The sequence below is a fragment of the Teleopsis dalmanni genome, chromosome X (assembly GCF_002237135.1).
Source record: "Teleopsis dalmanni isolate 2A chromosome X, ASM223713v2, whole genome shotgun sequence".
NCBI lineage: Eukaryota > Metazoa > Arthropoda > Insecta > Diptera > Diopsidae > Teleopsis > Teleopsis dalmanni.
In genome coordinates, this window is record NC_051848.1 from 77,326,439 (window position 1) to 77,353,698 (window position 27,260).

At 29.3% G+C, this 27,260-nt stretch overlaps 1 long non-coding RNA gene across 3 annotated transcripts in view; it reads left to right on the plus strand.

Annotated features, from left to right (window-relative positions):
• The window catches only part of LOC119687436, a 48,099-nt gene that overhangs the window by 5,835 nt on the left and 15,004 nt on the right, over positions 1-27,260 (plus strand). For all 3 annotated transcript variants that reach the window (XR_005253165.1, XR_005253164.1, XR_005253166.1), the window contains exon 3: positions 11,958-11,987. This is a non-coding gene — a long non-coding RNA (uncharacterized LOC119687436). The remainder of the gene's footprint in view (positions 1-11,957; positions 11,988-27,260) is intronic.

Consider the following 27,260-nt stretch of genomic DNA (forward strand, 5'->3'; position numbering starts at 1 on the left):
TATCTATTGAAAATGTGTTCAAATTGAATTGAACACTTAAAATTATTGTAATCTACACCATTTTAATTAATTTTAATTAATTTAATTAGTTTTGATTTTAAATCAATTGCATTTTAATTAGAATCGATGTAATTGTATTATAAATACTCTCTCTCTTCGTAGTCTAGCTTGTCAGAGTTACTGAAATTTCTTGGCCGCAATGCATTTAGCCCATATCACAAACCTACATCCGCAGTATTATAAAAATTAATTGAAATAAAAAAAATTAATGCATCACTTTTCTGTTTATATTATTATTGCTTGAAAATATTAATATTAAATTTTACTAGAAGCCTGTTAGCTACATCATCTTCTATATAATTTCACTCCCTCTGCATATTTGCAAAATTAATGCAATTTAATAGAACATCTAATTAGAAGTTTCACAGCATCTCAACCCCGTAAAGCGAAGTACGATTCGATAAGTTCTTCTACTTATACCCACACTCACATAGCATCTCTTGAATATTTGGAATATACATAACAGTAATGAGACATAAACCTATTAACTCGTACTGCTTATTCCTATATGCATTTGTAGGTACGAGTATCTGATACGTGTACTCGTGCATACTCAATTTGAAAATAATTTTGTTCTGAGAAATGTGAATAACTTCATCAAGCTCGTAACTTTAGTTTTATAACCCGCAGGGGTTAAGTCATAAAGTGGTACAGAGTGTAACCTAAATATTTAATGTACTCAATGCGGTTACAAAAATCGGTTGGTTGCTGCCGTTGTCGGTCGTTCTTTCGGTCGTTCTTAGCATTTCTATAGCTTACCAGTTTATCTTCAAGAGTTTTTCTCAGCGCAACTCCAGTGGTAAACAGTCAGTAGTACGAGTACACTTAAGCTATTTTTATTATTTTATTTATTTTTGTATAGTTTTAAGTTTTATAGTTCATAAAGAACCTCTATGAAGTAAAGTTAAGAGTAATCAAAGGAAAGGAGTACCGAAAATTAGAATAAAAGGTGTCTTGCCACAGGCCAATCTTCTGTTTGCCATCGAAGATGTAGAATTGCACAATTGGAAGAAAAATTTCGCAAACATTTTTAAAATGCTTCGCAATGTTTTTAAATAAAAGTTTTTTATTTTTATTTTATTTTAAATTTTATACTAATTTCTTTTCGTTTTTTTTTGGTTTCGATACGGAATATTTTAGGCAACCCTCAAACAAATACCCGTAACAATAAAAAGAATTTTGTAGATTTAATTTGAAAGTTCTCATAAAATTTTATGCCTTTTTTATTAAATAAAATGTAATTATAGTTTTTTTTTTTTGCTTTTTGTATTTGAAATAAGAAAGAGTTTTATGGCATTCATTTTGGACGGACAGACAGAAGAACAATGGTATGGTTTGAAAATTGAAAGGAATTTCCAACTTTAGCATATCTATTGCAGGGAATACATTTTGATTATTCACTAAATCTGCTAAATATGCCTATACGTAAAATATATGTATACATATCATAGTTTCCTCTTTATTTATTTTATGGGAACGGTAGTTCCCAAATAAAATGCACACACTTATATGCTACCTAAGACCCCATGTAATGTAAAAACTTTAGAATAAAATAAACGACTTCTTTGAAATTATTTACCTCCTCGTAATATTATTATAAGAAAAGCAGTTATATAATAATTTTTGTAACCATATGCCTAAGATCCACTATAACTGTTTCAATAATTTCACAACAGATTTGATATATAATTCCTCCGACCATGATTATAGCGGTACCAAAACTAACTGTACACATTTAGGCATAAGACTCTCTTTGATACAATAATTTTACAATAGACATGATCATTTCTAAGGACTCAATTTACTTTATTATATTATTATTAAAACAGACCAAAAAAGTTTTCTCTTTTGTGATACTCTTCACTTCTTCATACTATTATTACTATAATTTCAGTTCTAAAATAATAAAAAAAACATTAAGGTCTAAGAACCGATAAAATTTCTTAAAGAAAAAAGTAATATATACATAAATATTATGGTATATTTATTCTCAGCATCTCAGTATTCCACCACGAACATAGAATCGCCAGGTATTTCTGTTTACTGCTAGATATCTTAATTTATTAAATCATTTGTTCATTTCATTAAGGATGGTGGTCCGAGAAATGCCATGGCGGTCCGGGTTCCAATATAGGACAGCATGACAGACCTCTTCGTAGGGTTTTCTTGGTTTGTGACTTGCAGCAGCGTTTCATTGTCCGTTTCATAGTTACATTAACATATATTACAATATATCTATAAAAATTTTCATGTGAAGTTGTGTTTTATAGGCACTATTTAGGATGATTGATTGGTACTTTCTTGCACTCTCAGATATTAAATTCTTAATTTCAAAATCTATCTGTTAAAGGTAAATATTTTTGTAAGATCTATTTTTGGGTTGTCTGTCAGGATCATTACTCTATAGATTCCTATAGTAAAATGTCTCAATCCATAGTGAAAGTCTTAGGTATTTGACAATGGTAGTTTGGATTTTTCACACCCAATCCTAGTATCTCATTTGTGTTATGCTACTCGTAGTAATTAAGTATAAATATTTTTTGTAGTATCTTTTAATGGAATCACAATTTATTTCGCTACTTAGGATGCTATTGATCATAGAGTGTTTATAATGTAACTATTATAGCATTATAATTGTCCAACATAAAGTGTTACTAATTTTTGAAACTCGATTTTACTATATCCCGAATGTGCTAGATCATTAAGTGTTTCGCTTTAATTATATTATCCAGAAAACCTTAATTGCAATTTGCAATTGCAAATAAATTATTACAATAATTAAAAGTGTGTATAGCATAATTAAAATTAAATAATTGAAATTCCACTTATAATGCATTTACACGACATGACTAAACATTTTACATCCGTTGAAATAATTCAAAAAAGTGTAGAAAAAATCTTATTGCAAAAAAAAAGTATCTTATTAAAAATATTGACAAACAATATACCGGAAATATTTACAACTACAATGTAGATCTTATGTACTACAAGATTCTTTAGATAACTCACCAACCTGTCTGTAGACGTCACGATCGAACATTATCAAGGTAGTCACTCAACGTGCTATTGTCATTAAAAATATGTTAATAGATATTTGTGTAGAATTCAACGTAAATTAGTAATAAATTTTTAAATAACTAATTAATTATTTTATTAATATTTTCCTAACTCTACAAATTTATAGCTTGTTTGCATTTTTTCGTTATTGAGAGTGTATATGCATTTTTAAGAAATTTTGTTAATTTCGAAAAATAAAAGTATTTAAACAATATTATTTACTATAAACAATATTATTATTAACATATATTTACAATTTTAAAAGAAAAGAATATTTTATTTTTATTTCGTTTATTTTGTTAAAACGATATTACGGATAACAATCGGGTCTGCAACTACAAACTACTGTCTTTCGAGGCGTCCAAATATATCTCGTCAATGAAAACCGGGACGAAATTAATGCCACTTTGTAAAATTTACAATAAGCCATTTCGAACCCTAATTAAGTTAAAATCGAATAAGCTTTCTTCATGAAAAAGAAACACGATTTGAAAAATGGATTTTTATGAAGAAAGTAGAAAAGAGATTACGCGCTTTGTATGTATGTATATTATGTAGTTATATAGTTATGTTTAAAAATTTTGTTTTAAGCCCATGGTAAGATAACCTCATTTATTTGGGATATTCAAAAAAAAAAAATTATGGTATTCCTTTTGTCGCCTAGGAAACTAATTGTCAGTATATCAAGGTTTTGAACTTTTTTTTTTAGTTGTGACAGTTCTCGGTGTGTTCAAAATACGAAAACTGGGATTAATGTATACAATAGAGAAGGAAAATTCTATGGCAAGACGGAAGCAAGGAGCAGAGGTGCTAGAAGGAGCATAGGACCGCAGTTCATTGTCTTTTATATATTTATGTGAGCTTCATATCACATAAGAACAATATCTGACCCTAATTTTTTAGATCAAAAATGTGTAAATGTGTGGAGATATAGCCTTTCAGCAATCATATGAAAGTAGTTAGTATAAGTAAGATTTCACTGAGTAAATTTAGTGGATCCAAGACTTTGGTATTACGTGTACATATTAACATAAGATATTAACATTTTATTTTGATTACTATGAATAGTATTTCTCTAGAAATATATATATGTATGAAGAGGAGATTATATTTAAATTTGATCTAAGTAAAAGAACTTTAGGTTTGTGCGTTCGTTAATTAAGTGATTTTAATTAATTTTTATTTTATTGAATTTCTTTCTATAAAAATATGTTATTTGGATTAATTTTGACTTTGGTTTTTTCACGTTATTTATGCATATAGCTTTAATCAATCACTTTAGTAAATCTTTTTTAATAAAAAAAAAAAATTAATTATTCCAATAAATTTTTATCTGAGGAAAGTTAGTTCTCTTTCGGTATTTATATCTTTTTGCTCGTAAGTTAGTCAAATATGGAGATTTTTAGGTCAATGTCAGTTTGAAGTTTTTATATTGAATTTCACCTAATAGCTGAAATCTTTTATTGGTGAATACTAATGATGAATATCATTTACATATGAAAGTATTTAAAATTGTTACTGATTAATTCGTGAACGTATATTACCGCAAAGAAAATGCTAACAATAAAAACTGTGATTGCTCCAAAGTGCTGACCTAATGCCATGGATTTAGGAAACAATCAAATCGCGAAAAACTTTTGGAGCATCAGTTATATCTTCACAATGAGGTAGGGGAAAGGTGTATGCGAGCTGAATATTGCGACTACACACTTATAACGTTGTTGGAATAACAAAAATAAAATAAAATTAAATAAAATAAACAATACAGATAGTAATTCTAAAATATTTTATTTATTTATTGTAAAACTACCAATAGCGATCAATCACATAGTAAGGTCGAATGTATTGCTTTGGGTGCAAAAGCCTTTAGCTGGCCTAAAATATTATAATTAAATATTTTGATATAAATGTAAGAATGATAAGACAACAACTACATTAACTTGTAAATATAAGTAAATATAATATAACTTTTTTTAAATTTTAAATAGAAAAGTAAAAATACACGTGTATAGATTGTCTTCTACTTATCACTTTGAATTGTTAAACGAATTCAATTTTTGATACTAGTTAGTGCTACTAATAGATTCAGATTCGTAGTGCATATGGTACATATGTTTCCTTTTTGGCATTAACTTTTTTATACAATCTTTCTGAACTATATAGATACTATCAATTTATACTATATGCTACACTAGATTTATACTATATGCTACGCTAGATTTATAGTATATGCTACTCTGTTTATACTATTTATATTACATTATCCATATTCCTTACAATAGGTACTATTCAACTATCGTTTGTGTCTATACTGTTTGCATCTATCATTATCCACTTGCACTTACTAAACATATAACTCTTCTACACAACCCTTATGCTGTCAATATACCTAACCTAACTACCTATACATACTCTACCTGAATTTACTTAGTTTAGGGCAGACCATGTACCCAAATATTAAATTTATTATAATAACCAATATTATAAAAATAGTTTAAAACAGTTTTGTGATTAATCTTTAATACCTTGACCGGTTAGTCTTGTTTGCCAATTTTCTTAAACCTTCATTTATCCTAAACACGTCAGAGTTGATGCTATTCTTAACCTTAGTAAAAACGGTATTAAAATCTACACTGAACTTCTTACAGAACACTGTAAACTCAATTACTACATGAAGAATGTACGTACGATAGTAAGCGATTCCTGCCGACTTTGACATGAGGAGAAGGAAACATCAAAAAATATTCTATGCAACTACATATCGCCGGCGAGACTTATGCTTGACTACTTTGGAAGTGGGATCTTAGTCCCAAATCAAATAGGTAAAATTAACTCCACAGCAATTACGATATTTATAAATAGTCTAGAATTGTTTTAATTAGGCCTTTAGGCGCACAATAGATCTTTAAGGTCGGAGTGCGTTCATAGCCTATTATTGAATAATAATAATAATAAATCTTCTTTCATTAACTATTCTAGTAATACGTTAGCTAGGTAATGTCGTATTTTTTGTATTATAATTTTAATAACAACAGTGAGTGAAGTTTTTCCGTACCTTCACTAGCTTATAATTTGCAATGATTACTTTTGTATAATATTTGGAACTGTCATATTTAAAAATATAGTTTCTGTGTTTTCATAAGCACTGTTCTTCTCAACTGAAACACCTCTTACGAGTATTATAAGGAATAATGGTATACTTCGACCTGTAAGGTATATTATGCTATGTCTGGAGAGAATTTCTTAAGTTACCCTGTAGAAATTATGGCCATTGACAAACATAATGATTTTTTCTTAGTTTTAATTCTCTGACCTCTAGCGATTTAATAAATATAAAATGCAGCTACTAAACTTGTTTCTTAAAATCGCAGAACACGAGCAGATGGGAAGTGCTTAACTCAAAATTATACTGAATTTACAGGTGTCGTAGTTCTTTAGTCCAATCTTTAAAACGTGGTAGATAACAGTAGCAATCAAGTAATAGCTCAGTTAAGAAATCAGTGACTTATCTGAGTGCAGATTTATTTAGACAGAGAAATCTGTCAATTTTTTTAAGGACTTGTATAAGCTGTTTGGACTGTCTTAAGACTATAAAGTCAGTTCAGACTTTCTCGCCAAACTTATATTCAATTTAGACTGAGCACTGACTCAGTCTAACAAGCAGACAAATGAAAGCCATGACAATACAATAATTGGCGTATAAAAGCCGTTAGGATTGAAAATTTCTGAAAAGAACCTTCCTATAAAGATTTTCAATGCTCAAAAAATTGCTTACCATTTGGAAGTTGTTGCGCTTTGTAGTTTAGCGAGTATAAATACGTCATATACATTTCGTCCAATCCAATATTAATCACTTAATTTCCCATTACTCAGGTGGTTTGTAATATTATCGGCTATTTTGTATTTCTTTTTCAATTAAACACATTCAGTTGTAGGAATCTTTCTCACCGAAACCACATGTACACATTTCTAGAAACCAAAAAAACGCAACAACTGTTTTAAGCCTCGGCACTATTTTTAACTTATTTTTATCTAATTTTCTTTAGTTTTTTTCGTGTCCTAAAATAGCAAAAACAAATATGTGCAAATAAAGTAAAAATATTCAATAAAAAATCATTGAATTAGTGCTTTCAAGAGCACCCTCCAAAACGCCACCGAGCCTACTTTAAAAAAAACAACAACCACAGCGTTACAGACCTAAGCAAATAAATAGATACACCCGCTAACATATCTACACCGCTTTAACCCATTGCAAATATTTTGTGGACTTAGTAGAGCAAATATTTGACTTTCGTATTATGAATTTTTCTCTATGATATTACACGGCACTTCTAATATTGTTGTTGTTGTTAGTGTTTTTTTTAAATTCATTAAATATTTACTTATAAATGCAGTCATAAACTTTTAACAAATACAACTATGTAAGCAATCAATCTAATTGCTTTATAAATTATAAAGCGTTTTTGAAACACAATACGCAGTATCAGCTGTTTCTTTCTATTAAAAATAGTTGAGGGAAACCCTTGCTACCGGTATTAAGTGGCCATTAAATAAGTCATGGATGACAACAGGTTAAAAATATTTTCTTAGTGCTATTTATGATTTATAGCAGGCAATTGTATAAGCGCAATTCTCGAAAAGTTTTCTATAAAGTAAAGATACGTGTTATATATAATACGAATATAAGATAATATGATAATATGACATAAGTATATAGAAGCATACATCTAAAAAGTCCAGATCGGACGTCCATGTGTTAGTTGGTTTTTTTTTTGATTAGGTGAAAAGCATCACAAACTTCCATGTGAGACTTTCATCCACTAGAACTACTTAAGATTTTCAGAAAAGAATTGTGGTAACGTATCAGATAACATGCCATTCCTAAAATCAAGCACAAAATGGAGAGACCAGAGAGCATGGATAGAAAGTAATAATATGTGTGGAAAATGAAATTCTAATAATATTAAAAATAAATAAAAGATAGGTGAATAAGTGATATTAATTTCAGTAAAACTATTTTTGCGTAGTTAAACCAAGAAGAGTTTTTATCAACTGAAAGTGTTAAATCTCCTAGATAATTGTAACAAAATTGGAAATTATAGAGATATGCTAATCACTATCATTGGAGACCCTTTTAGCGGTATTGAACATTATATAAATGACTCAGTACACTCAGAAAAATATGTTCTAACCACATATAAGTTAAATTGATCTGATCTTTTTGTTAGAAAAATTTTACCTCATGTGGTAAAGAAGATATGAAAACCAACATATGATATGGTTGAATCAACATGATATGTCAAATAAGATTATATTAACATGAGATGTAATTAGAATCTGGTTAAATCAACCAAATTATTATTCTGAGTGTAATAAAGGGAAGGGAGTTCCTAATGGAAATATAAGCAGAGTATATATAGCCTCTATGTTTCACAAGGAGAAGAGGACTACAGTAAATTCATCAACATCATTAGTGCTGCAGCGAATCTTGACCTCACTCTGAAAACTCCTTCACGTATCTCTGTCGTTTGCTATCATTCTCCAGTTTCTACTTCCAAGCTGTTGCGCTGTTTGATCCGCATTATCTATTCTGCGTAAACTCAGACGCACTTTTTTCCTTTCTTCTACTGGTGCATGTTGAAATATTCGTTTTGTTGGGGTAGCACGTACTCACTCACTCTTTAAATATATCCAGCCCATTGTAGTTGCTTAAGTCTTACTCTCTTGCTTATTGCTGGCTGTTCTCTCTTGCTCTTTTTGACATTCGTCATTAAATCTCAGCCGATAGGTGCCGTCTTCTTCTTTAATTGAACCAAGTTTGTGACATATAATCTTGCATTCGAAGGTATCTAACTAAGCTTATTAATAGTAAGTTAGTGATATATTAAAGAAATGGGACATAGTATCAAATATTGAGAAACCACGACAGCGAGTATATATGAAGACTTGGACACTTAAATAGAATGTAATATAGAATATGAATATGATGTTTATCTTAGAATATGCAGGCAGGTGATTATTTCTAAGTTCTAAATTATAAAAAGAATAAGAAGAATTTAAAAGAAAATTGATTAATGTCATCCAGACATGGGTTGAGATAATGTGAAGCAATTAATAAGAATTTGTTCAATGTCGGTGAGAAGTGATTTTTTTAAGATTTTTTTTAGAAACTTGGGGTTGCGTTTTCTTATCACAACAATATCTTTCTTTACATTTAAAACTTTACTAACCGTCTGTTTAATAGATTTTAAAATCATTTCACAGGTACCGCCGCTGTTAGTCAAGTTATTTGCTTGATTTGCGTAGAAAGCAAATTGATTAAATCTGCTTTGCATTTCTATTGCCGGTAAATTTAGTTAAAAGATTCATATGCGAATTCTTTTGAATTAAAAATTCGTCATCAACATTCGTAACGTCATTATCATTCAATCATATTAATTTAATTAATACTGGCGTCAAAAAAATGTTTACAGTCTTGTGTAGCTAAACAGCAGATGAATTTCATTATGTATTTTTTAATGTTTTTTCATATTTTTTTTAATAATTTTTTTTTAATAATTTTTTTTTTACTGATAAAAAATATTAAAATTTTTTTAATAAATTTTTTGCTATTCAGTTTTATTGTGTGTTAATGACGTCGTCGTTTTCATTGATAAGAAACTGATAACAAGTTTTTAGTAATTTTTTTTATACGTTTTATATATTTTTTTATTTACTAATATATCTATTAATTTAACACTATGTAGACTTGTTTTTACGCACTTTTAAAAACTCGTCTTTTTTTTTCTATTTTTTTCTTATCAAATTTGCAAGAAATTAGCAAAACAAATTATTTGCAAAATTTTATAGGTGAAATATAATTTATTAGCTAAATATTATCAAATTTTCTACAATAGAACAAAATTCACATTTTGATAACAAAATAGAAACAATTTTGATGTACAGAAGTGTACGCTACAAACGGTCATTTATTTGCTTTGACATTATGAGTTAGATAGAAAGACTAGGTATTATAATTTAGAACATATTTATTAACATCAGTTCAAACAGATTTAATGAGTTATATAGAAAAATGACAAATATTATTGCAGGAAGAAACATTAGAATTTTTTAACAGATTTATTGGGGAGTACATTGGGCTGGGCAAAATGTAGACGGCGAATACTGTGAACACATACAGTTTAAATGCAAAGAGAAAGTACACTTGTGTAAAATAATTGGAGATACTATAAAGTCTATAGTACTTAACATCATACAACAATCTTTAACATATATCAAAACAAAGAAGTGGTAGATGATATTAACGGGTTAACTAATGAAATATTCGTATATACATTTTCTATGATTGGTTTGAAATTTTATTCACATGATCAAGATAGTCATCAATTATCTATTTCTGCTTAATTGGTTTATGTAGACAGGTCTTTTGGTGTTCAAACTGCAAAATAATATAACATATCCATACTATTTATATACCTCAATATAGTAGTAGTAATAGTGGTAATATAACTGCAACAAATTATTTGATATTAATTTAATTGTTTTAAAATATGTTTTATTAACTAAAACCAACTATACAAAAATATTTAATATTACACATACAAATGTTTTTAAGATTAAAATGATATTTGCTATAATCATCAGTTTAATTACCTTAAAAGCGCAAGTAATTTTTATTTTATTCATAATCTACAAATCGAGTTCTAACGTTTAGTTTATCACACTTCGCAAACATATATTGAGATAAAAAAAATTATGTTTTTTGATATATAAAAAAATCGAGTTTATACCTTCGACTGTCTGTCCGTCCCAATATAAGTTTTTCTCATGTAACATTTATAATTAATATATCTCGAGATCTCTCTCAGTGGTTCTCTTACTTGTTTCTACTTCCTCCTCTGATTTGATCTTTTTCTTAAAGCATTATTGTATCATAAGCTCCTCTGAATATTTTTTGTGTAATACTCTCAGAAAGATATGGGTAATTATAATTAACCATCTACAGAAGTTTCTAAACCGCACAGCCTGAATCTGAGCGACCTACCTGCCTGTACAAACAAATGATCAGTTGAATATAAAGCTGTGACATCAAAATCAACTTTACCGATATGCTTGTACCGGAAGGTATAAAAGGCAATATACATATATAAAAGAGTATATTAAACTCTTAACTTTTAAAAATTATTACAATTAAATTAAAGCTTAAAAATATACATTTCAGCAAACTTGATATTTGCTTACGTTCATAGCTGCGCATATACGCATACATACATTAAAAAACGAATAAAACAATAACAGCCAAGGCAGTGGCAAGATCAACTGCAAAGAAAATATTGAAAAGAACTTTATTAAAATATTTCCAATATTAAAAAATTAAGGTCTAATTTCGTACATATGTATGTGAATATAAAAAAAAACTGAAACAATATCAGGAATTAATCTAATCATATCTTTTCATGTAACGTCAGCAATATATGTTAGAGTTATCAAATTTATTGGCCTCGGAACTTTAGTAACATATTTAGTATTTAATATTATTACGGATATGACTATTTAATAAGACATGCTCTGCAATCTTAAGATCTACAGTGCCCCCCATTCATAAATTCTAGCAATTTCTAGCAATTAAGTGCTTGGATAAATTCGTATTCGTTTTGTCAAGTTTTGTTTTTTCACCTGATATAACATGCTCCCTTATATATATCTAAATATTTAAATATTTGAACATAATAAATTAATAAATATATAAATAAGCAATTACTTGAATAAATATATACTAAATAAACAAATATATAATTAAATGAATATATAAATAATTAAATTTTTTTTTCGAATTTCAGACATACAAATTCAGTTGCTATTGCTATATGGTAAGTGACAACTAAGTATAATAATAATTATACTTTAATTGTAACTAAAGTATATTCTAGTTAGATAGTTCTAGATATTTTAGCCTTTTGAAAAACTTCAATCCTCTCTATAGCGCGTTCACACAAATGTCAGCAAACGGAAAGCTAAAGGTTAGTATATTAAAAGATTCATATTTCTTCAGTTTATAAGATGTGATTGTTGTAGCCGAGGTAATAATAGAAGTAACTGAGGGAGGGAAATGAGGGAATGAGGGAAATTCTAAGTTGTGTGTGCAGTGCAAAAAATTCCAAAAAATCTCCAATTTGGTTTAGCAGAGTTAGGACGTGTGCCTAACTCGCACACGTCCTAAATAACAACGAAGATTAGTTTTAAGATGTGTTAGAGATATATTTCTAGAGTTGGATTCAAGCGGTAGTAGAGAGATCTTGTTTTCTTTTGTTAGCATTAGGAAATTCATTTTCCTTAGTAAGTCAGTTCGAAATGAATTATGTACACAGAATAATAATAGACTTATTTTTCCAGATTGTCATAGAGTTATGTTTATAGATTTCGATGTTAGTGGACACACAGGTGGTGGTAAATATTACTAAATTATAATGTCAGTCCTATTAACTTAATATGCTCATCATTCATTTCCTTCTGTTGAAATTTTAGATGCAGCACACACTGGATATATATTAATGTTTGAAGTATAAATTTTTACTCAGTGTATTGAAAACAATTAATCACCATTTGACACATTTGCTCCCATTTTATTTTGCGAGTTTAAACAAATTTAAACAAATTTATTAATCAAGTACAGAAATATACTCGCACTTCACAGAAACACGACTATCGAAAGTCAAGAGAGACCTTGTTTGATTTATAATGTGTGAGCAGTAAATATTTATTTCCGAATTATGTCTTGTGCTATAAATACTTGACATTTAATATTTTCGCTGTTTACGGGCAGCAAAAATGGGTCTCGGTCGTCAGTGGTTGTACTTTGCTTTGAACTTTGTACTACCGAAGGTGTGCACGCATGAGGGCGTTTATGAGTAATAAACGAATTTTTTGTTGATTTTTTCAATTAAAAATTTTAATATTTTTCAAAAAGTTCTAAAAACATAAAAAATTAGTGGGTCAAGTGTGTGAGTACAGTTATGCAATGAAGTTTTCCTTCAGTTAATTACAGTATTTTTTTTCGCCAATGCCGAAATGCATGTACATAGATGGATATTGGCGTGGATTTCAATTTAATCTAGCAGTAATCAAATTCAAATCATACGATGGTCAAAAACTTGAGATGGTCTGTTGCACATGATTTTTTCCATCTTTGTTTTGTGTACTCTACATCGGTTCAAGTTACTGTTCCATGATCTTTGCAAGTACAAACATGGCTTTGATTGCCTTAAACGAGGTGGAACTGATGTTAAGTTATTCTTTGAGTTTTTTGGTATATTAGCTTTTAGTTAGATTAATATAGATAAGCACGTAAATAGTAAATAAAAGTAGAAAAGAAGTTCAATATTTATTAATGCATTAATTTAGAATAAAAGCATTTTTCCGCTTACCGGACAATGGATCTCATACGTTCCGGTGGACAGAAGACCTTACCAGTGCTATTAACAATTATTTATTTTGCGGAATATGAAGAAATTATTTTAATCTATATTATAATTAAAAAAACTATATAAAATATTAATATTAAATTATTTGAAATCAGTATATATGAATTATAAATTAATTAAAAAGAAATTCGAAATTTTTCTGAGCCCATTGATGATGAGTACTTGACAATACTCTAAGCAGCGTTCTATGGTCAGCCAAATTTTAATATATTAACTAAATTTTTGTTCTTATCTTTCCGTTGCTATTCGAATCCTTTTAACTTTTAAATAGTTTCTTTTCGTCACTCTCAGCAAGAAAAAATTAACATTATAAAAATTATATTTTTAATAAATGTAATATGTAATATAATATAATAATTTCATATAAAATTAAAATTAAATTATTTACTTCTTTTGTTTTTACTCTATAAAATTAAAATGAGTTTATGAACCAACTGTATTTATTGCAAAATATACATTTTGAGTTATTACAAAGTCAGACTTAATACCAGAGCTTCAAACCGAAAATCGAACCGATATATTTTTTTTTCTTTACAACCGGAAAGGAAAAAATTCCGCTTCGAAGCCCTATTTATTACACAGCTTTAGTAACAACGAGGACATATTTCAACAATAATGATTCCATCACTTTGTATCTCGGATATACTGATATCACTTGGATGTCACTAACAATGGTTAGTTAAGTGCATCATCTTCTAGCAACTGTGAAATAATGTTTCTATTACTTTATATCCCGTCTATACTGATATCACTCGAATATCACTAACAATGGTTAGTGTAGTGCGTCTTCTTCTAGCAACTGTGATAGCATTACAATGGGCTATTCAAATTTCCGATTGAAAGTGCAAATATTTCTATTATTATGCGTTCCTTCAGATTAACCAAGTCTAATATAAATACAAGGAAAGCAAAAAGGGGACCTCATGTCTACTATGTAGAAGTACCTATGAGAATTCTGTTACAGTAGAGTCGATATTGAAAGATTAAACAACAAGTCTTTGTTATGTTTAATATGTACCTATACTTTTATACTATATTAAATATTATTAACAACTCCTCTGGTAAAATAAGTTCGAATCCATAAACAAAACAGTTATAAACTATGTGATTTCCGAAATATATAAGAACAGATTACTTAGTAATTTACACAAGTTTCAATTAAAATGATTTCCTAGCAATTATTCCTAGCGATAGTGATAGTGTATATGTAGCATAATAGTATAATGGTTTATGACATGTAATATGTTAGTTTGCTTAATGGATCGTTTCACAGCTACAATCTGTGGAATGAAATGTAGCTGTAAATCGACAATTAAATGAGACTACAGTGTGGGTTTCCAAATGAGTTCATTAAAACTGGTGATAAGAAATTTGTAATTTACGTCATGAACACAACTTCTAATGAGGAACAAAATAAATTTAATTAATTTTAGACACACACACATATACAAACATATAGACGAACACAAATCAAGTAGTAAAAATTGGGATTTGATATAATTTTAATTGAAATGAAAATTTTACTTTCGAAAGTACGACTATAACTGAATTTGATTAGCTGCGATGATAAAGTTCATTGGAGTTCAACAAAAATGTGTGAAATCAAAATAAACAGTTTAAACAAGGAAGAAAATAACATTCTTCTGAGTTTCTGGGTTTCTGAGTTTGTGATAAGAATAAAAAGGTCATAAAGTTGTGCATACCAACACTTAATCGATAACATATATGATGAATATATACGTAATGTACATATCATGCATTGAATATTCACTTCACCAGACTGCGTACATAAATACATATTTGTATCTATGGTTTTCTTTGTGCAGATACTATGTTTTTGTGTGGTCTATATGTATATGTTAATAAGATTAAATTTGCCTAAGGGTTGCCTGTTGTTATCCCGCAATCATTTGATGATAATTACGGTGATGGTATATACTCACTTGCCAGCATCCATCAATTATATTAAATTGATATGCGTATCTGCTATTTTGCTTATTTCACAAGGGCAGCTTTGAAAAAAGGGGCGAAGCACAGCATATGCTGATTTTCATGACAAACTGCCAAAACTGTACGAGGGTATGTTGAGAGGTTTGATTACGGCAATAAGCACTTTTGTACTTGAGAATGACATTATGCAGAGTAAGTAATTGTTGACATTGCCACAAATGAAAATTATATGTATAATATGAGCTCATCATTATGAGTTCACATTAAAAGCGCAAAGATTGATGATTGATAACCCAAAATATTCTTCTTCTTTTCGTTTACTTAAGTTACACTAGACAGAAAACTGATATTTTCAATAAAGAGGATTTATAGATTGTTTGCTTGAACAAAGTTTTTGGTAACTGAATGATTATGTTAAGTTAATGTTCAAAGAAAATGATTGAATCCTAGCTATTAATATTAGTACTTTCTTTTAAGAGTTATTGGTATGCGATATATTCTACTTAAGTTATAAAGTATATCGAATTCTAACGAGCTAAGTATGTGTTGCATAATTCATCATATCTCATCATCCGTAACTGCAAAAATATCGAAAACTGAACATTTATGAAGCTAGTTTCTCGCTGTCTGATTAGCCAAATATTCAATTAGTTGAAAATAAATAAATTTTTTGTTGTTGCGATTCATTATTAGCAGAAACCTCTCTAATAAATATACTAATTTCTGTTAAGTAAAAGAGACACAATAGTCATAACTAACTAATAGGTATAACTAATAGTCATAACTGATTTTAATCAAATTTAAAATAAAGTTAGTATTGTATTGTCTTTTAATAAGAAAATACAATATATACCTAAAATATACAGAAGATATAGTACAATGTAAGTCTTTTTATCCATAACAGTTTTATTATTTAAATAATCGTACTTTTTTCTGCTGATCTTTGTATAACATAATATTATTTAAGGTCTTAAAATCCATTCCAATCAAAGATTTCTTTTATTTAAAGTCTTAAAATCCATTCCGATCAACATTTTCGTTTACCTTTTGCAGCCGCAATATTTTTACTAAATCAACACATAAAATTATATTAATTTCTAATGAGGATAATATAATAAATAAATAAATAACTATACTATAGTTCACACTTCAAAAAAGTACGATTTTCTAAAAAAGAGTATCAGAGTAGCATACGGGAAAAAAGTACCAATTTTGATACTAAAGTACCACATGTGACAACCCTGCATTTAAATTAGCATGCTGATCAATGATAGGAACAGGTAAAAGAGATAGAAAGATAGAGAAATAGAGAAAAAAGTCAGTTACTAGAAATAAATATAGCGAGTCAGATTAATGCCTAACACGCGATTTAACAACAATAGCAGGCTAAAGTAGCTGGATAAAATAGACAAGACAAAAAAATGGGAAAAGGTCAGAGTAACAGATAACAGATAATTCAAAATTTAAAAATTATATAAATAGAAATGGTGCTAACAAACGGAGATAAGATGAGAATAAGAGTGGGAACTTACGAAAGGGGAAGAATTAATATTAGTAAAGTTAAGAAGCACTTAGAGTGATTTCAAAAAATATTTATGCTTATATAAAAATATAGTTCTTCGCCTGGGTTTTAAGTTCGGGTAGGAAAAGTGTGACTTCAGCTCCTCTCTGACTACGTACCTGCATGGAACTATCTCGCATTCAAATTACGCTGCCAATGATGTCCATCTTGTTCTCATTTTTATCATTTGGAATTACTCAACCCTTTTTTATTGGTATCCCTTTTTGAATGAACAAAAATTGGACAGCGATATGGTGCCCTCTGTTTGGGGAGTTTTCACTGTAATCTTAAACTTAAAAATAGTAGTATTTACTTACAATGCTTTTTGAGTACAGAGCAGGGACCGTAACAGTTATCATAAAAAAAATAAAAATCATCTTATAACTGTTATCATATGCATTTTAAAATAAAACTCAAAAAATAATAATTAAATTTGATTTTTATTATATTTATCAAAAATAATAATTATTATATGCCTTTTATTTTTTTCGCGCAGAAATAACTCTTAAAATTTGCTTCTTATTTTAAAACGCACAAATAACTGGTATACTTGCGTTATATAATATAAAAAGCAAGAGTATCGCGCAAATTCTGCGCGATATTTTTAAAATGAAAATATAAAATGCAATTTTCATACAAGGTAGTTGTTTTTGCAATTCCATAGAAAATGTTTGAAAAGGTTGGTGCAGGTAAAGATTTAGTTCAGTTTTTTGTTTTTGTATTTTGGATTCATATTTTGTATTTATATTTGTATTTTGTAGGAGAACAAATTTGTAATGTAAAATACAAAAACAAAAAACTAAACTAAATCTTTACCTGCACCAACCTTTTACAAACATTTTCTATGGAATTGCAAAAACAACTACCTTGTATGAAAATTGCATTTCATATTTTCATTTTAAAAATATCGCGCAGAATTTGCGCGATACTCTTGCTTTTTATAATTATATAACGCAAGTATACCAGTTATTTGTGCGTTTTAAAATAAGAAGCAAATTTTAAGAGTTATTTCTGCGCGAAAAAAATAAAAGGCATATAATAATTATTATTTTTGATGAATATAATAAAAATCAAATTTAATTATTATTTTTTGAGTTTTATTTTAAAAAGCTCATATATAAAAAGCATGCATAATATTAAGGAAAAAAGTTATTAGAATGATAACTATTTACTTAAATAAGAGTTTAGACAACTTTTTGTTGCTGCTTTTTTTCATAAAAAATTTTAAAATAACTGTTATTTTCGGTCCCTGGTACAGAGTATACTGTTACAAAAATATGTATATAAAAAATAGTAGTTTTTATCAAATCGATGATAAAAACTGCCATATCTTTTACTAGTAAAAAAGTAATAACAAAAAACCTATGAAGCTATGGAGCTTCCACTTTGCTGAGTTAACAGAAATAACAAAGTTTTCAACCCAAACAAAAAATTTTTTGTCGTGTTTTTAAAAAAAATTATTAATAACAAAAGTTATATGAAATATCACCAAAAAAGAAGTGTGTTTGAATCTCTTGTCCATGCAGCTTTTGTGGGTGGCTGAGCAAGTACACTTCAAGAATATGCGGTAACTGCCTTTTATCACCCACAATCTGGTTTTATCTTCCACATTTTTTGAACGGCAATGACGACAAACAAAAAAAAATTTTAAAGCAAAAAAGCATTGAAGGTCTTCGACAAAAAACCATAAAAAAATTAAATAATATAAAACAATAATAAAAATCTATGTTGAAATATAAATTTCACTTTTTGGCAACCTTAAATGGCCAAAAGTAATTGAAAGTGCTTATTTTTGCTGCTCGTTTGCCAGTTTGGCCATCAGCTGTTTTCCAAAGCCATTAAGTATGAGAAAGCACAACTGTAATTTGGCTATGACTAATAATTATGCGCAAAAATCGAACAATTATCAATATGAGTACAATATCTTATACGAATGTGTACATATAAACATCTCAATAGCAGTTTGTCTAAAAGAAATATGCAAAAAAGTGTATATAGAGCACAGGCAGAATCAGTGTCAGGGTCTCGTGTGGGTGTTGTGGAAAATTCCAAGCAAGAAATTTTGTCAATGAAAACTTTTCAAATAATGACAGATGTCAAACATGATACGTCATACTCCTCCCCAGCATCATCGTCACTGAAACACCTATACTATATTTCGTTCACATTATTGCATATATCTCACACGAGTACGAGTACGAGTACATACAAATGTATCTTTAGTTACGCGTTCATTCATAAATTCAACGCACGTTTCACTTCACTTCACTACATCTCATTTCACTCAACGATATACAAATATCTTAAGGTTTGCTTTTCCCGCAATGATAAAAGATAAAAGTTAAATGATAATTAGAAGCAATTATTGTCAAGCTAATCATGTGGAAACATGGAAACATTTAAAAGTTGTTGCTGTTGCTGTTACTGTGGCTGTTGTTTTTGTTGTTCTTGTTGTTTTTGTTGTTTTTGTTGGCAGTTATCATTGTCAGAGCGCAGCCGATATCTTAATATCTTTTCTCTACTTTTGCTTTATCTGCGCTTACAAAAGCTTTGCAGTTCATTAAGATTGCTTATGTTGATCTTGTGAGGAAATGTGTAGGCGTTAAATAGTTTCGCTGGTTATTATTGTAATATTGTATATTTTACTCTCAGCTACTTACAGTTTTGAGTCTGGGAAAATCCATACAGATGAAATGTGATATCTGTATATATAACATTTAATTAAATGTTATAGGAAACCTTGGTTTATGCATTGTACGGAACAAGCTTTAGCTTTAAGTATCTAAATCAAAAGTAGAATTCTGGGTTTGGTAACAGTAGTTACCAGAGTGATATGTTCATTATGCTATATTAAAATCAATAAAGTTTAAGCATTTATCTATTCCTCTAATACCTTATTTAGATTAGATTATGCTGGCAGGCCAAAAAGGCCACGCGTAGACCACTAAGGTCCATTGCGATACCAGATCAGAGTCTTGTTTTAGCGATTGTAAGCATCACTTAGAATGCTCGTTTCATTAGCAAAATTTATTAAGATTCCAACAGAAACCTCAGGTATGTACTCCAGTCCTGCAAAACTGAAAGCTCCCAAGTATTTTTGTCGAGTTCTCGAGAGAGCCGGGCAATTACACATCAGATGCTCTATAATTACCTTATAATTACCAATAAAGTAATACTATAAGTTCATTAGATTCTTTTAGTACCAACCGAAGTTAAACTGACTAATCTGATACGTTAGTTTGGCTCTTAGAAAACTAAAATTATATATGTAATCTCAACTGTTTGCGTATATCAATAGCAAGGTTAGGCACTCATCTACTAATTGAGTATTTATACGTCTATTTGGTTCCTTTAGAACTAATAGAGGTTAGACACCCATCTATTGGTTTCTTCAGAAATAATAGAGGTAAGACACTCATCTGCTAATATAGCAATCTAATCCTCTAATTTAGGTTAGGTACTCATCTGCTAATCTAATACTATATTTATGTTTGGTGCATTCAGAATTCATGAAGTTTATAGACATTCATCTACTAATCTGGTACATATATGTTCTTTTGATTCTTTTAGAATTGATCGACATGTATGTTTATTTGATTTTTTCAGAAAAAATAAGGGTTAGACATTCATATTAGACCCTTTAGAAATAATAGAGGCGAGACACTCATCTACTAATCTACTAATCTAATCTATATATGTTCGTTTAGTACCTCAATCGAGGTTTGGCACTCATCTACTTGTCTAATATTATTTTTCTTTGATACCTTCAAAGCTGTTAGAGTTTAGACATTCATCTACTGATCTAGTACATATGTGTTCGTTTGGTTCGTTTAATCGAGGTTAACTACTCATTAACTAATCTAATACTTATATATTTAGTTCGTTCTTTCAGAAATAAAAGATATTAGACACTCATCCACTAATCTATTACAAATAAATTTATTTTTCTCTTATAAAACTAATGAGTATTAGACATTCACCTACTGCTCTTAACTTAGACGGTTATATATTTCAGTTGACTTGTAAACTTAATCGTATTCATAATTAGGAAGTCCTCATTAAAATATTCTGCCGTTCATTAAACAAGCAGAATATGTTCTATGTGATTTGAGCTCTTGACAGTACGAAAAATCTATTAAAATTGTAGTTCTCAACTCATTTAAGAATTTAAATCTGTATTCCATTTAAATGATTTTTTAAGCATTTTTGTATTAACTTTAATTCCGCCCTTTACTATACATATATCACTTCTTTGTCATAGAATTTCACTTTCTATTTGTTATATTTTTACTTCTCTTTTTTCCACGTTCATTATTGTCTCTACCGCTTTACTTCGCCCAACTCTCGCAGAACTAAAACTTATATTATAAACGCTAAGTAATTTGAAGATTGTGCAATCTGATGAGGTAGTCGATGGAGGTTTCAATTTTCTTCCAAAATCTGTTAGTTTTTTATATATATATATAATATATATATTTTTACATTTACAAAATATACTCATATTCTAATACGGTATTTATAAAAAGATCATATTTAGTTTAACTGCAGTCACTTTACTATTAATAATTTTTATTCTATAATCCGGTACGCCACATACACAAATCTTCAAACCAATCGTTCAGGTTCTCGCACTATCGCAAACGCCCAAAGTCGCGGCACCGAACTGTATGCAGATTTTATGAAATTGTTTTTACCTACGCAGAATATTCACGATTTGTATCCGCACTTGTAAGTCATTTAAGCATTTGAATAAACTATTAAATAACATAATCGTTATAATTTTAATATTTTTAATTAAGATAATTCACTAACAATTTTTTTGAAAATCTTAATTAATTCTATCAGATTCACAATCGTATATTAATTGGGGCGTTTGAATATAAAATAGCAAAACAATCAGTTAATTTTTGTTCAAGTGGGTGGATCGTTTTATAATTTATAACTTGTTTCGATATCTTTTACAGATTTATTTTTTGTTTTTATTAAATATTATTTATTAGACAAAATTAATTTTTTTTTTTTTCATTAAGTCTTTAACGAAAGGTACTTATAAAAAATTTTATATGGAAAGAAATGGCTTGATATCTAAATACTTATATCTCAACAATTTCAAGTTGTTATACGATAGTTAAAGTACCATATTTTGGCCAAATATAATTTCAAACGATCGTCTATGGTCTCTAACTCACCAAACACTTATGAGAAACGAAAATAAAAAGCGCAAATGGAAATGGATCGGTCGAACTTTGCGTAGACCGACTGGTGACACCACAAAAATGGCGATTGAGTGGATCCCGATGGGTAGCAGAAGCAGGGGCACCCCTGCTCATACCTGGAGAAGACACACCGATACGGATATGTCATATATGCGGAAAGGCTGGAGAGAGTTGTAGCTATTGGCGACCAATCGTACCAAGTGGAAGTTATTTGTTTCGGCGCTATGCTCCTCCTAGGAGTTAAAGGGTTAAAAATATATATATGATGACATATGGGACAAACAAAGTTTTAACAGTAATACCAAAAGTTGTGATCTACTATTAGGTTTCCTATCACTACCGTATTAGAAATAACTTAATATTTACAAATCTTAAGGATTGCTTTACTTTTAGTCCTATGCGGAATACTGTCCACACAAATATTTTGTCTACCATTCCATTTATTTATACTCCTAATTTAGTTACTAAACATACGAGTATGCTATTCGTGCTGAAAATTCTGGTACTAGTTCTTGATTTTTTTTTTTTTGATATAAGATCTTGAATATAATATAAAAAATAATATTTACATACCCTGTAAAATAATACACTGAAAACTCATCGTTAACCAATGCTTTTTCTAGTCAAGAGAGTTAAGAGAGTTGTCCGGCCAAAAGGGACTAAATTGTTTCAAATAACAAAAAAAATTTATTTGAAAAAGAAATGGATGGGCAATTAAGGAAGGTATCCATTAATATAATTACTGATCAATTTCTATAACACTACAAACAAATTGCCTTTCTGCAGTGAATTGATAAATCAATTCCATTTAAGAAAGCTTAAAAGTTTTCATGTAGGTACTCTAAAAGCAGCCTTCTTTAGTGAGACTTTAGTGAGGAATGTATGAATATAAGTGAGGTTTTAAGAAGTCTGCATAAAATACATACAGAATTATTATCATGTGATTCATCTTTTGAAGTTTTCAGTAGTACATTTTTCTGTTATTCTCTTGGATGCTCCCGTAATTTTTTTTAGTATTAAAATCAGGGCTTCGAAAAGGAATATTTTCCGTTCCTGTTCAAAACAAAAAAAAAAAATATATTGGTTCGGTTCCGGTTTTTGCTCTGATAAAAATATCGGTTTTTTTCGGTTTTCGGTACGATTCCGGTACGAAATCGTGATTATAATTCCTTTATTAGTTGTCGTATATTCACTTCTTCACTTTATCTAAGATTATGGATCTCGAACAATTTGAATATATATTTCGATTTTAATACTTAGATCAAACGCTTTAAATGTGCGAACAAATTCGAGCTGTTCGAAAAAATTCGAATTACTCAAAAAACCGTTCTGAAGAATGTTTTATATTTCATTAATTATCTCTATTGAACAATTTTACACTTAAGTATTATTATAAAGCCCAATTCCATCAAGAACATAGACTATTTACATAGAATCGTCAGGTATTTCTGTTTAATACTAAATATCTTAATTCGTTAAATGATTTATTAGTTTCTTGCTGGATTGTTTTTCTCCAGGTGGTACGAGGCCTGCTGGGTCTTTTACTGCCTTGAGGATTTCTTTGTAGGGCAGCATGACAGACCTCTTAAACATTATTAAAGTTTAGCATACTGAATAAAAGACGCTAAGAGGCCTAATAATATGTTCGAAAACTTTCATGCAGCCCGTTTCGAACATCCCAAATAATATGAGAAGCCCTACTAAGTGTTCACTTCATTCTATTTGATTAACCCTAATTTTTTATTGCCTTAAAAATCATTGAACTTGCTCATCTTTCTCTACAAGCAATCAATTTTTCTAGACTTTTGAGATTTCTTAATTGCGTCAATTGTGGGTTGTCAATTAGGCAGTTTTGTCTTAATTGTAAATGTTGCGAGTATATAAGAAATTATGAATGACTTTATTAATTACAAATTTCAGTCACTTATGTTAACCAATGTGGGCTGCTGTTGTAACGATGTAAATCGAACACAATAAAAAAAAAGGGCTATAGCAGACAAAGAGCTACCACAACCGCAAAGTTTATGTGAAGCGAGTGAAGAACCGCATTTAAAGATACACTACTTGTCTCAACGGCGGCTTGGTTCAGGCGGTTTTGGTTCTGGCAGATTTCAGTCTACGCTGACCCAAAAAACAATGAAGTAATCAACTTCAGTTGATTTGAAGAGTAGTAAATCATAACAAAATATGTACATATGTATACATATCTCATCATTTATTCATTATCATATCATTTCATATGATAACATATCATGTATAAGGGAATTAACTATGTGCAAGAACTAAATGAAGACAAGTCGACGTCTGAAGACATAAAAATTATTTAATTTACAATTTCATAGAATTAATTACTTGAGCAGTGTGTGTACGATACATGTGGACTGGCCTTGTCGGGCTCACTTATGCATATTTGGTTTATGAGCTGCAGACTGCAGTGTGAGCAGCCAGTACTGGCTGATTGGTTGATTGGCTGAAGAAGAAATGAAGCAGCAGAAAAAATTCCCACACTTCAAATGACTTTGAATTTGAATTAAATTTTTAAATATTAAAAAAAAATTACAAACATTTTGAGCCACAGATGTGCATACGAGTATGAAACTGAAGATAATACTGGGCACAGTTCTGAGTTAACAAGTGAACTATCTGTTCCGACGAGCAGACGAGCAGACAAACAGACAAACAGAGAAACAGACAGACACATGGAGATACAGATACAGATACAGATAAACTGTTCCATGTACCCGTGGCGGCCTTTAAAAACTTTTAACTTAATTTTCACTTTTAGTTAACAAAGCAAAACTGATTAACGAACTTACTTTTTCTTGGAGTGTTTGTAGCATGCAACTTGCTGCAGGTTATTTCATTGCCTTTATCTTGTATCTTTTGCTTTGTCACATTTATTTAAAATAAACGTCTGTCTGTTTGTCTGTCTATCTGTCTATCAGCCAGTTTGTTTGAATCTCTTTGTTGGTCGCTGGTCGCTGTGCCTCTTTGGGTTTCAATGCAACTTTCACGCTTTTGCATTTAATCGCGCTTATGTAAGCTGAATTATAATTTTATACCAAACGAAAAAAAAACTCATAATAAATTAAGTAAGTTATATAAAAAATAAGTTATAAAAATAATCTGTGTAACATAATACACAAAAAAGCCAAAAAGAAAAAAAAATAAATAACACAAATTAACAAAAATTTTGGTGAAATGCACCGCTTTTCGGTGCATTTTTTTCAAGAAACTTTTGTGTTTCTTGAGTTTTTTATGTTTTTTTCTGTTGAAATTCAAATGTCACGTTTTAAATCAAAAATATTTGTATGCGAACTAAACAAACCGCATAACATAAATTTAATTTCAAATTATGGAAATTATTGTTAATTTTATGGTGCCAAAAAAGGTAAAGATTTTAATTACCATAAAGTGCTGAGCTTCACCTAACACAGACGCTACTTGAATTTATACGACTTTCTATATTTTTTTCGATACTGTATCTGATAGCTGATTAAATCATACAGGAATACAAAGAAAAATGATTGCGATAACAGGAAGGTCATACTATTTTATAAACTCATTTCTATAAGTGTATTAGGATTTTAGAACAAAAAAAATGTGAGAACGCGGTTTCTAAAAAGAAAAATTCCAAGGGCTAAAAAGAGGGCTTTAGACTGCAAGTACCAAGGGTTAAACTTCTACTCTGCCAAATTTGAAACTCATGAACACAGTATCAGTGTTCATAAGCCAACTGATCTAAAGCCGTACTTAACCCGTATGATCGATCTTGAAGTTTTGAAATCATGGAGTAACATTAGCATGACTTTAATTCTATAAATAAGAATATATGAATAAGAAAGAATGCAATAAATAATGCCTCTACAAAAGAATAATAATAATAATTATTTAATAATTGAAAATAAACAAGGCACTTGCAGTCCAAACAAATTATATACGGACTATAAACTAATTGAATAAAATTCGATTATTTCCTAAGACCACTAATGAAGAGTACTTGGCAATACTCGAAACAGCGTTGTATGGTCAGTCAAATTTCAATAAAATTAAAAATAAAATTTTTTTGTTTGTCCTTTCTTTCTTTCTTTGCTATTCGAAAATTCTCTAAATAATCAAAAATAAATATAATTAATTAATTCAATTTATGGAGATAATTCACTAAGGGAATTAAAACACAATTTTTGATGTTCATTTGGATTAACTTTTATTATTACTAACAATTTACAATAATACTTTTCTATCACTGTTGTGCGTCACAAATTATTCTTTCTAATATATTAACACAGCTAGTGCATTTGCCGTAAAGCACTCGTCTGGAACCCGCAAGGGACACGAAAAAGAGAACGACCCAAAACATTATGGAGAAGAACATTGCACACCGAGATTTTAGCAACGAGAAAATCGTGGAATGAAATCAAACCTATCGCAAACAATCGGACGAGATGACGGAGATATCTCCACAAGGAGCTAAAGGAATTAAGAAGAAGAAGTGAATATGTTAATGAAGCTTCAAAGCAAAACTTCAAAAACAAAACTTCAGAAAAATATGCGAACGTACAAGTAAAGTGCGGGTTTGAGTCAGTTTGAGTCACTGACTTTGACGGGGTACAAATTTGACAGAGCACGAGTTCAACCCTTGGTTTGGCATTATTTATTTTGTATTTGGTATTATTTATTTGGTGTTTGGCATTACTCGAAACAGCTATATAGTCAAACAAAAATTCAATTAATAAATGAGGAATACAATTTTATGGTTAAAACTTAAAAACACTATTTAAAAACACTTAAAAACACTATAAAACACTATTTTATTTATGGTAGATGTTTCGGATTGTAAAAGCTATCGATCGTTACCAGATAAAGTAAAGACGATAAAGTACTAAATATATTTGTATTATATATGAAGATAAGATAAAATGATAGGTAGAAAAC